The sequence below is a fragment of the Protopterus annectens genome, chromosome 11.part0, assembly GCF_019279795.1.
Source record: "Protopterus annectens isolate FY-2018-M chromosome 11.part0, PAN1.0, whole genome shotgun sequence".
Taxonomy (NCBI): Eukaryota; Metazoa; Chordata; order Ceratodontiformes; family Protopteridae; genus Protopterus; species Protopterus annectens.
In genome coordinates, this window is record NC_056745.1 from 104,375,774 (window position 1) to 104,389,075 (window position 13,302).

Below are 13,302 nucleotides of genomic sequence, written 5' to 3' on the forward strand. Positions count from 1 at the left end.
CCCATTTTCAGCGGAGCCCGGGGAGAAAATCTCCACAGAAATATAAGCAAAATACAAGAATTAGATAGTACAATAGTATACATATAGTAAGATGCAGAATACACATAATCTAATCTGTCTATACAAAGAAGTATTTATTCAATGCGGTTTTCTAGTAGGTACAGGTTCAAAGAGAAAAACAATAATTTCAGTAAAGATCACCGTAAGAAAAATAAAATTAGTACTTTGTACATATTAAATAATATTTATGAACAAATGACATTTCCTTTATTTATATATATATATATATATATATATATATATATATACATATATATATATATATATATATATATATATATATATATATAGGTCTACATTGAATGATCAAAATTACAAAACTTTGATATGGTTGGGACCATATGATCGAAGTTTTGTAATCTCAAACATTTCAAAAAAGAAAAAACAAATTAAAACACATATATGCACCCCCCCACACCCCCGCTATTAAAATATACCAAGTACGAGACTGCACTGCAGTGAGGAAAAGGGAATATTCCCATTCCACGCTGTATGGAGATCTCCATTTAAATGTTCGAAGTTTTAGAACTTCGATCATATGATTTCGGCCATATGAAATTCGAAGTTCTGAACTTTGATCATTTAACTAGGACCCATATATATATATATATATATATATATATATATATATATATATATATATCTATACGGGTCTACCTGAAAACACCAACAGTGCACAATGCCGACACGAGAACACCGACACCGGAAGATCGACAATGGAGAAAACCGACAGTTGAGAATCCCGACGCTGAGAACACCAACATGTTAAGGTAAGTGTGCGATAGGAACGGCCGTTAGGGTTAGGGTGTGGGTAAGGTAAGTGTGTGATAGTGACAGACGTTAGGGTAGGGTGTGGGTCAGGTAAGTGTGCGATAGTGACGGACTTTAGGTTTAGGGGCAGGTTAAGTGACTTAGGGTTAGGGTGCGGGTAAGATAAGTGTGCGATAGTGATGGACTTGAGGGTTAGGGGCGGATTAAGTGAGATAGGGTTAGAGTGCTGGTAAGGTAAGTGTGCGATAGTGACTGAGTTAAGAGTTAGGGGTGGATTAAGTGAGTTAGGGTTAGGGTGAGGGTAAGGTAAGTGTGCGATAGTGACGGACCTTAGTGTTAGGGTTTGGGTTAAGGTTGAACAAAAGAAATATCAGTATAGTAATAACTAAATAGCTACAATTCACAAATTTAACTTAAATGGAACAGTTTGCGATGAATATTAACAGCATGTGTAGTAGCGAGTACAGTGTAATCCAAGAGCACTGTAGTTGTAAGACAAAGAAGAAATTTGTATTTCGAATGCTAACTGAGATAAAGGGTTTAACCTAGTTAGCAAAGGCAGATAATAGTTGTAGCTGTGAGAAAGAGCTGGATTAGGGTGATGGAAAGGGTGATGAAAGGGGAGGTGGGTGGCCTAGCCAGGGGTGTGGCAGGAGCAGAGCCAGTGTTTAGCTAGATGTTCCTTGAGGAGGTGTTTGAAGTCATGAATGCAAGGGTTTTTAGCTATTGGTTGAGGGAGGGTGTTCCAGAGTTTGGCAATTTTATAGGAGTAGAAGGCGGTGCCTTGTGTGTTGTGGGATTGGCTAATCTTTAGCAATAGTTTATTTGAGGATTTTAGCAATCTATGATTATTGTTGGTTTGGATTAGCCTGGCTAGTGCTAGCCAATCATTTGGTTTGTATATTATTTTGTGGGCTATGGACAGTTGGTTTAGGGTTAGAAGGTTTGGGAGTTCTAACCATTTACGTTGTGTGAGTATTGAGCAGTGGTGAGTTCCGCAGGGGTGGCCAGTAGCGAATTTGGCAATTTTGTTGTATCATAATTTAAGATTATTCAGATCTGATTTACGAATGTTTGTAAATATCTGAGAGCCATAGAGGAGGGTGGAGAGTAGTTGTGTGTGGGCAGTGGCTAGTCTGGCACTATTTGTAAGGTAAGGTTTGAATCTATAAAGGGTGCCTAGTTCACAGTGGACTTTTTTGATGGTGAGGGAGATGTGGGTATCGAACCTTAGCTTTTCATCAATTGTGACACCTAGAAGTTTGGTTTGGTTAGGTTAGTGGGTTCTGTTTTGGTTCCATTTGTGGAGAGGATTGAAAGTGGGGTCAGACATGTTTTGGGTTTATTATAATTGAAAACAATTAACTTGGTTTTGTTAGGGTTTAGTATGAGTTGATGCTTAGCAAGGTAGTTTTCTATGTCCTGTAAGGATTTTTGCATGGTTGTTTGTAGATCCTGTGGTGTGGAGGCTGAGCAGATTAGTGTAGAGTCAACAGCATACTGGACTATGGAGGCTAGTTGGGTTGCACAGCTGAGGTCATTGGTAAAAATTGCAAAGAGAATGGGGTCCAAGTATAGAGCCTTGGGGTACGCCAACAGTGATGGGTAGTAGGGGGGACAGGGTGTGCTCCCACTTGGTGGCCTGCTAATGGTTAGAGAGATGACAGGGCTGATGAGTTAAGGCCATGGGATGATAATTTATTTAGTAGGATTTGGTGGGTGACAGTGTCAAAGGCTTTTGACATGTCAAGAAATATAGAGGAGACCATTTGACCACTGTTAATGAGACCCTGTATGGTGTTTGCGAAAGATAGTAGGGCAGTGTTTTGGCCTAAAGTCATGTTGAGAGGGAGAGAGAAGGTTATGATTAAGAAGATGGGTGAGGAGTTGTGAGTGAATGCATTTTTCTAAAATCTTAGCTAAAGGAGAGAGGATGGCTATGGGATGGTAATTGAATAGATCTTTAGAGGGGCCTCCTTTGTGTAGTGGAATGATATGAGATATTTTCCATAGATGGGAGACATATTGTTCAGAGATGGAGTGGTTGATCAGTATTGATATGTGATAGGCAACTGAGAGGACAGCAATTTTAAGGAATTCATTAGACTTTGGAAAGGAGTGATTTTATGTACTTTGTTTGGATTGAGGAGAAGGAGATGGGGGTGGGGAAGACAGAAGAGGGATTGGGTACAGTGAGAGATTGAGCAGTCTGACTACCGAGAAGTGATAAGATTAAGTTAATAAAGTAGGCATTGAATTGTGTAGCTATAGGGACAGTAGCCTTGGAGGTGTCAGTAGGGGGGTTTGGGCTATATTCTGGGTTGAGAAGATTGTTAATGTTTTGCCAAAATATTTTGGGGTTGTATTGGTGTTTTTTTTTTTTTTTACATGAGAGGAAGTAGTTTTGCTTATCTGGTTTTATCTGTTTCTTAGCCTGGTTATGGAGCTGTTGATATAATGTGCAGTTATTTATATTTCTGGTGGTGTGTTAAGCGGACCATGCCCTGTCTCATTGTTTCATTAGTGTGATGATATCTGATATCTTTAGTTAGCCAAGGTATCTGCTTAGTTTTTGCTCTAATTTTTCTTACGGGTGCTAGATTGTTAAGGATTTTAAGAAAGGTATTATTGAAGTAGTGGACTGCATGGTCAAGTGAGAGGTTTTTAAGAGGTGACCAGTTACTTTGCTAAAGTAGGAGGTTGAAGGTGGAGGGGGAGAAGTTTTTCTTGTTCCGGACAGTTTTGTATATTGTGTTGGCTTGTGACTGAACTCGTTTTCTATACAGGAAGGTAGGTGAGTGGTCACTGATGGACTCAGGAAGGCAGCCTGCTAAGTAACCTATATTGGGTTTGTTAGTCAGTATCCAATGTAGAGTGGACTGCTTTTTTGAGTGTTTATTTAAATGGGTTGGCCAGGGGATCTATATCATATGAGCGAATAGGAAAAACAGCGAACGCTCATAATCTCGAAAGTACTGGACCTCAAAGTGCTTTTTCTGAGATTGCAGTACAGCGAAGAATGGAATATTTGCCCTTTCCTCACTGTAGTGTGATCTTGGAGTGGGAATATATATTTAGCAGAAGGCGTGGGGGGCACAGCCCCCCACAATAGCAAGTTTGAGGTCTAGTACTTTCAAGATTGTAAGCGTTCGCGGTTTTTCCTATTCACTCATATGATATAGCCCTGGGACAGGATATGGTTTGGATGAAATTAAAGAGGTTTAGGAAACTGGAGGGATTGTTGGAGTTGCAGGTGTGCCAGTCCAGGTTGAAATCTCCTAAGATGATGGTTTCCTGGTTAAAATTGGTTGAGGCCCAGGAGAAGAGATTTTCAATCACTGGGATGTTGTTTCCAGGGGAGAGATAGCCGATGATGATAATAATGGTTTTGTTCGGGCTTATTGTTATTCGTGTTGTTAAACTTTCAGAGTTGGGAAGGTCAGGAGGGGCACAATTCAATTCTAGTTTGAGTGTGTCTTTATACATGATGGCACCTCTGCCTCCCCTTCTGTTTGGTTGGTCTAATCTAATTATGTTGTATTTGTTTGTAATAATTTCTTTGTCTTTTATGTGGGGATTTAACCAGATTTCTGTAATTGCTGCAATGTCTGGTAGGTAGGCTTTAATGGTTGCATAGAATTCAGTGATTTTATTTATTTTACTATTGAGATTAAAGTTTATAAAGACTAGGTCAGAGTTATTGTTTTTTTGGAAGTGGGGGACGTGGGTGGTGGTTAGTAGTGTGCTGGCTTGAAGTAGGAGTAGGTCTGAGAGAGGAACTGATAGGGCAAGGAGGGGTGTGGGTTAATGGCCCTGAGTTGGGGTGGATGTCCGACTGGAGCTTAAGTTGTGTTATATTATATAGAAAGAGATGTTTGATTTTCTTGATCAGTTTAACATATCTGTGTGTTGAAGGATATGTACAGTTAGTGGCAAGTGTTTGAAAGGTAGGAGGAGGAAAGTAGTTGTGTTGTAGAGTTGAGAGCTGATGGCAGTGTATGTGTGGGTGTGACTGTTTGTGGAGGATAGAGGGAGAGTAGAGGAGTTTAGGTGATATATGGTGCATGAGTGGAGGTGGAGGTAAGCAAGAGGTAAAGAAGGTGGAGTAGAAGAGTGTTGGTTAGCAAGGAGAAGAATTGAGACATAGTGGCTGGCTGAGAAGTTATGGAATAGAGGTGAGGGGGAGGAGTATGAGGTAGTAGGAGAATTGGCTGGTGGGAGAAAGCGTGTGGTTAGGTTAGGTATAAATCTAATAAAAGAGGTGTTATGTGGGAATGGGGGTAGGGTAGGGGAGTGTCATGAGCCCGAGCGCAGGGAGGGTGAATGGAGTGGGGCTAGCCCCAGCTAGAATGCGTGCCAACAGAAACTATCAGCCCCTCTGACCCGATTGGGGGAAGATACTTTTACTGCAGAGGTAAAATTGTTCAGGGAAAAAGCCAAAGCAGACTTAAATTTGAATGAGCATACACTAATGCTGATTGTAGAGGAAGTTACAACAAATGGCAATGGTCTGTAGCATTGTCTCAAATTTATATTTGTTGTTGGCGCGTTAGTCTAGAAAGTCTAGCAGTGGCGATACGTTTTGTAGATGTTAAATGGCCTGCAAAAGCAACACTCTTACCTGCGGAGATGTTGGATTGCTAAAAGATGGGGCCAGAAATGGGGTTTGGAAGGCAACTAGAAAAGTGGGAGATATGTGGGAGAGAAAGGAGAGTTGAGCAGGCAGGGGGACTGAGGGATAGTCAGCAGGGCATCTGTGGTGGTGTGCTCAACCTAGGTGTTACAAAAAAATACAAAGGCTAGTGCAAAGATGTTAAACAAGGCACATACTTAAAATGTACTATCTCCAAGCTGCATCAGGGGTTAAAAGCACCGGATCTGCTTTAGCAGTGGATCGAGGTCAGGAGGAATAGTTGTCCAGAATGGGTATTGCAAGGATAAAGACTAGAGGGGACACAGCTGAAAAAAAAAAATATATATATATATATATATATATATATATATATATATATATATATATATATATATATATATATGGGTCTACTTCATTTCACTGACAGTTCATTTCACTGACATTCATTTGGTCGACAGTTCATTTGGCTGACAAAAAGTAGTCAAGGCAAAAACCTGGGATTTGCCCCCCTCCCCACTGTTGTGCGACCGTGGAGTTGTTATATATAGTTGGGGGTGTAGCACAGCCCCCACATTGAAAGTGTGGGGAAGCCCCCACCTATACTTTTTGTCTGCCAAATGAACTGTCGGCCATATGAATGTCAGTGATGTGAACTGTCAGTGAAATGAAGTATATATATATATATATATATATATATATATATATATATATATATATATATATATATATATATTTTTTTTTTTTTTTGAGTAGTAATAACACTGAGGAGAGGGAGAAAACAAGGTAAGGCGTGGACAGTGTGTTGAGAGAGTTATAGATATATTCTCAGTCAGGTTTGGTGCAGGAGCAATGCCAGCTTTTTTACTTTTTAATTTTTGCCCATACCATTAAGGGTTTAATTCCAGATGCATCTCACATCATTTCTTAATGTGATGTTATAGTTCTATGATATATTTAATCACCCACATCATGCCATTTGTCACAGTTATGAGTTGTCATGCAGACATATTGAATACAGGCCAGAAAAGAGTATTTAAAGTGACATGTCTCTTCCTAACCTATCTGTACCCCTGTATCAGTCATGTCATACTACAGAGCATGGCAGGTTAATAATGAGAACACACCAAAAACATGTCCATGAATGTTCCATTACACCAAACATGCCCATCTCTCCTTGTATTCACACCTTCACTCTCACCCCTCTTTATGAGTGTATATCTATTAGGCTGATGGATGTAAAGGCCATTTCATGGTTTCTGCACACTATCATGACTCTGCTGATGGATGTACAGGTCATCTCATGGTTTCTGCACACTGCCATGACTCTGCTGATGGATGTACAGGTCATCTCATGGTTTCTGCACACTATCATGACTCTGCTGATGGATGTACAGGTCATCTCATGGTTTCTGCACACTGCCATGACTCTGCTGATGGATGTACAGGTCATCTCATGGTTTCTGCACACTATCATGACTCTGCTGATGGATGTACAGGTCATCTCATGGTTTCTGCACACTGCCATGACTCTGCTGATGGATGTACAGGTCATCTCATGGTTTCTGCACACTATCATGACTCTGCTGATGGATGTACAGGTCATCTCATGGTTTCTGCACACTGCCATGACTCTGCTGATGGATGTAAAGGCCATTTCATGGTTTCTGCACACTATCATGACTCTGCTGATGGATGTAAAGGCCATTTCATGGTTTCTGCACACTGCCATGACTCTGCTGATGGATGTACAGGTCATCTCATGGTTTCTGCACACTGCCATGACTCTGCTGATGGATGTAAAGGCCATTTCATGGTTTCTGCACACTATCATGACTCTGCTGATGGATGTAAAGGCCATTTCATGGTTTCTGCACACTGCCATGACTCTGCTGATGGATGTACAGGTCATCTCATGGTTTCTGCACACTGCCATGACTCTGCTGATGGATGTAAAGGCCATTTCATGGTTTCTGCACACTATCATGACTCTGCTGATGGATGTAAAGGCCATTTCATGGTTTCTGCACACTATCATGACTCTGCTGATGGATGTACAGGTCATCTCATGGTTTCTGCACACTGCCATGACTCTGCTGATGGATGTAAAGGCCATTTCATGGTTTCTGCACACTATCATGACTCTGCTGATGGATGTAAAGGCCATTTCATGGTTTCTGCACACTATCATGACTCTGCTGATGGATGTACAGGTCATCTCATGGTTTCTGCACACTGCCATGACTCTGCTGATGGATAATACCAACATGTTACCTTGATTCAATACATTATCAGTGCTCCTGTAGTGCACAAGGTTTCTAGGATTCCCTCTGTGTCATGTTCAGGTGATGGTCAGATGTATAAACATATGTTTGCATCTTCTCAAGGCTTATAACCTAGCTGTAGGGGATGCTCTTAAGGACTCTTTTCAGAGGTCTCTTTCATGTCTATCTGTTGCCTGTCCATCTGTCTACCCCTTCTCCTACATAAGTATGATACATTGTATCTGCTACCTATCTATCTGCCCACCCCTTCTCCTACATAAGTATGGATACATTGTATCTGTTGTCTATCCATCTATCTACCCCTTTTTCTACATAAGTATGCTACATCTGCTTATCAAGTAAACTGCAAGGTGGGCCACAATTGATATAACTGCCAAAAATCAATTTTCACATGGCACCATTATATTTCAGATGCCCTACATCTTCTACAAACAGATGTATATGGCTGTATTAATTATTGTCACTCTATATCTCCTCTATCCTTATCACATGCAGTTTATGCTACAGAGCAGAATATATTCTGATTGAGAAGACACATCATACCAACACACCATTAAGATGTTCATGAATGTACCTACATCATCTACAGCCCTGTGTCTGTCATCACCTCCTCTGTTTCATCAGAATATACTGTAACATCTTTAGTAGGATGCTGGATGAAATGTTCATCTAATATGGTGTGGAAACTGTCCTTACTGTGAAGAAGCAGACTGCACACACTTTTCAGGATATCTGGCTCTACACAAATAGCATATTTTCTGAGTCATATTAATCATTTCAAAAGATGTACCACCCCTTGTCATTTGTAGCAAGCTACAAATTACAATTAAAATTACAATTAACTTATTACAACATTACAAATTAATTAATTAATAAATGAACTAATTACAAATTACAATTAACTTGTGATTTGCGGTGAGGCCTACAAAACTGTACTAGTTGTAGAAGTATATTGAGGTAGGCATTACTGATGCAATTTGGGGAAGACACACACTTTAGTGTAGTCGCTGATTGTCACATTTGCAGGCCAGATCACATTTACTAAGATAATGACATCCTAATACCATTTGTGAAAAAAAAGAGAATCAGATGGATTTGAACCCTGGCTCACCTGTGCTCTGATCAGGAGCTCACTGTTCTTATACCCTGTGCCCCAGAGAAAGCTAGGCAGCAGGTGTATTTTCCACACTCACTACTGTCCAGAGTGCTGACAGTTGTGCATTGCTGCTGTGCCTATTTGTGCAAAGAAAGACGTACTAAATTAAAATTTTCACTGTTTTCTTTAAGCAGAGAACTGCGTTTGTTTGGTGTTTAATGTCACACAAACAGGGAAGGAAATGCCAGCAGTTATTTATGTAATAAAAATTGGGCCCAAACATTCAAAGATAGGCTACAGCATGCACATCATACTAGCTGCTGGCAATTTCTCCCATAACATATCTGGCAAGCCTGACACATGAACCACTAACAACAAACAGATGTATTTTGCAGTTAACTCCAATTAGGTGAGTTACTGTATGTCCCTAATTGTGCACAATTTGGCAATGAGCATCAGTGGAAACTGCTACTTCACAAGTCCAAGTTGAATTCCTGAAATTTGAATCACGCTTGTGCAAATACTTTGCTATCATCAGCACAAATCAGCTTCTCGGTGATGCATTTTGTGAAGAGGAGTATAGCATGTTTAACTCTGGTTATTGGGCTGTAATCGTCCAATATGTGGAAATGCATTCATAAAACAAGAGAAGAGCAGTTACATATATGCTTGACTGAACATATACTTACTGATATTCATGTGTGCCCTGCAGCAATGCACTTACAAATTATATATTAGTACGTAAACTATTGTGAAATAGACTCCAGAATTATATAGCTTAACTGGATTGTTACATTTGGTATGGTTTATATTGATAGCAGATATTGGTCATGCACGATCATATCCCATTGATATTGTCAGTAACTTGTATTAATGTGAATGTACTTTTATCTGAATATGAAGACACATAGCTCCATCATTGCACGACTGGTGTTTCCCAAGTGTGTGTGTGTGTGTGTGTGTGTGTGTGTGTGTGTGTGTGTGTGTGTGTTTGTGTGTGTGTGTGTATGTTTGTGTGTGAATATGTGAGTGTCTTATTTACACAACATCCAGAAAAACAGGCACATGTCTGTCCCAATTCTGCAATATGCATTCATGACAACTTATGTGACCTAGGTTGCCAGGATGTATTTATTAGTACTTTTGTAAATTGCACTCACACAATGATATTACAAATACTGGCTTTGCAACCCATTTTTATAACAGTATATGTTACCTGCAACATTATAATGATGTCATCTTCTATAAAGTACAGTCTGGCAGTGTCAAAGTCAGATTCCTGCTGTGGTACTAGCATTAAGTACTCTGTACTCTAGCTTGTGTAACCTAGATTGATAGGGGCTCCAATCCTACAGCAATCTACTTGTGTCTATGTCTGAGTGTGTGTGTGCATAGTTAGATGAGCATGGGTCCAGGTCCTGCTGACTTTACTCAAGTAGCATTCAAGAGATACTTTTATACTGCTACATGACTCCCATCACAGTTTCAAACTGCCCTCCTAACATTCTGTTCGGTGCATACATTGATGATGTCATCCTCTATAAAGTACACTCTGACAGTATTTAAGCCAGACTTTTGTGGTTGCACTAGTATTATGTACTGTGCCTTCTAGCTTGTGTAAATAGATAAGTAGGGGATATTAGTTTCACAGCAGTCAACTCGTGTGTGCAGACTCATGTTAGTATAACACGTGAAAGAAAACAAAAGCTGGATAAACGCCTGGTATACACCTCAAGCGAAAAAAAAAAATGAAAAGACCAATGGTTAGACCACAGCTGAAGATAAAAATGGAATAATCCACGTCAGGAAAATAAATCACTTGCAGCTTCACAGTAGTGCCCTTTATAAAACCAAAAGTTGTAACTGAGATGTAGTAGTCAAGGTAGGAAATGGTTCACTTGCAGTTTCACACCACTTTATTAAACAAGAGTAAGCACTTTCACGATCTAAGTCAGCTGATCGCTTCTTCAGACTCATAAAAAGTTAAAACTTTGGTATTTAAAATATGGTTCAACCATTGAAAACACATATAGAACTATGACATAGACTAATTAAAATTGCATACATCAGTACATTAATTTGCCTTATATTCTGCATAAGATGAAATAAAATATACATATAACAGACACATTTTATGTAATAATCCATATTACTTAATGTTTTAGTGGTCTCGATTTTAAAAAAGGTTTCAAGGAAACAGCATTGTTCAATCCAGGAGACCTATCTGCCTGAAGTAATAAAATCCATCTTTGTTCTGCTTCCTCTACCTTATTCCTTATATCACCTCCCCTCTTACTTTTATTTATTATTTCTAAAGCCATGAAATTAAAAATATGTTTCCTATCTTCTTCTTCCACATGTTTTGCTAAAGCACTTGTGTCTGTCTTTTTTATTTCTTATATCTCTAAGGTGTTCAAGGATATGTTCCTTTAGACACCTATTGGTTTTTCCTATATAAAAGGCATGACAGACAGTGCAGAAGCTGAAATAAACCAAATTTTGTGTTCTGCAGTCAGCATAAAAATCTATATCAATTATAAATCCTAGTGTAGGATGTTTATATGTAGATTTATTATATAAATAGTCACATGCTGTACAATTTCTGCAAGGAAAAGTCCCCTGCCTATCAGATAGGATCATTCTTTCATTGTTTCTAGATTTATAACAGAGTTGCCTTTTTAAGGACCTCTTATTTCTAAAAGAAAAGCTGGATCTATCTTCTAACAATTCTCTCAAGTCAGGATCCGACAATAAAACATTCCAATTCTTCTCAAAAATATTACAGAACCTTCTGATGTCACTTGAATAAGTTATAGGGACTCTAACTTTAAAATCATGACCTTCCTTGCTTTTAACATCTTCTATAGTATTTGAGAAGAGCGGTTTACATCTCCCATCCCTATTTTCAATGGTATATTTAGAGCTTTCATTTATGTCTTTCTTACTATAACCTCTGTTTAAGAAGTCTTTCTCTAATGTAGTCATTGTCTTCACAAAGCCTTCATCTGTATTATGTAAGCGGCTTATTCTCATATATTGTCGTTTCACTACATTTTTGTGTACAAATGTTGGATGCATACTAGTCTTATGTAAGATACTATTTCTCCATGTAGATTTTCTATACATCCCTGTTGTAAGTTCATCTAATGCTGTCTTCTTAACCAAAACTCAATAGAGTCCCTGGAATGTTGACTAGTGAATCTTAAAAATTCAGTGGTGCTATGTAAGTACCCCACCATCTCTTGCAACTCTTCACTAGTACCATCCCATAACAGGAAGACGTCATCTACAAAACGTATATACCATACAATTTTGCCAGCATATTTATCGCTAGCACTTAATGCATGATATTTTTCCCATGCAGCCAATGCTAGGTTGGCGTAGCTGTTAGCACAAGCCGTGCCCATTGCTACATCAACTTTCTGTAGATAAAACTTGTCATTGAATATAAAGACATTATTTTCTAAGACAATATCAAGCAACTCACATATCAAATTAATCTTAGTGCTTGGAAAAACTTGTTTCAAGGTCAGAATATCACGTATTTTCTCAATACCCCATTTATTTGGTATCACTGTGAACAGTGAAGTGACATCCATTGTCACAAACATATAATTTCTATTAATATTCCTGGTCTTATTATATAACAGTCGCATAAATGCCTTTGTATCCCTTAGTATGGTCTCACATGATTTTAGGACTATTTGTAAATTTTGTTCAATATAAATTGAGATGGCTTCTGTGGCCCATCCTTTACTGGATACAATAGGTCTCATAGGGGGCTGTGTGATGTCTTTGTGAATTTTAGGTAAATCATAAATAATGGGTATAGTTGGATGTTCTAACTGAAAGTAGTCAAACAATTCCTCTGATACATAATTAGTAATCAATAAGTCAAAAATATATACAGATATCCTGTCAATAATACCTTGTACTTGTCTCTCATTTAGTTCAACATAAGTATCTGTATCATTCAAAAGTTCCATCATTTTCTTGTAATAAAAAACTTTATTCATTACTACTACACTGCCCCCCTTGTCAGCGGGCCTAATTTCAATGCTGTGAGAATCCTTTAGTTCTGACAGTGCTTCAGTTTCTGATTTACTCAAGTTATAAAATCTAGGTGGAAGATTTTTAGCATGCATCTCTCTAATTTCATGCTCACACACATTAGTGAAAGTTTCAACTGTGGGATGTATCTTGGGTACAAAGGCACTAGGTTGTTTAAACATATTATCAAATACATTTCTTTTAAACATGGTTTTAAGTGTTAGGTTACGAGAAAATAACTTCAGCTCTTTTAATAAATCAGTTAATACTGTTTTCTGTGCTGGAATAAAGTTCAGGCCTCTATTTAACAACGAGGCTTGTGCATCAGTTAAAGAAAAGCTAGATATATTAATTACCAAGTTTTTTGTTGGTTCTTGCTCCTGGTGTTCATATATGCAGGAGTCACTCGT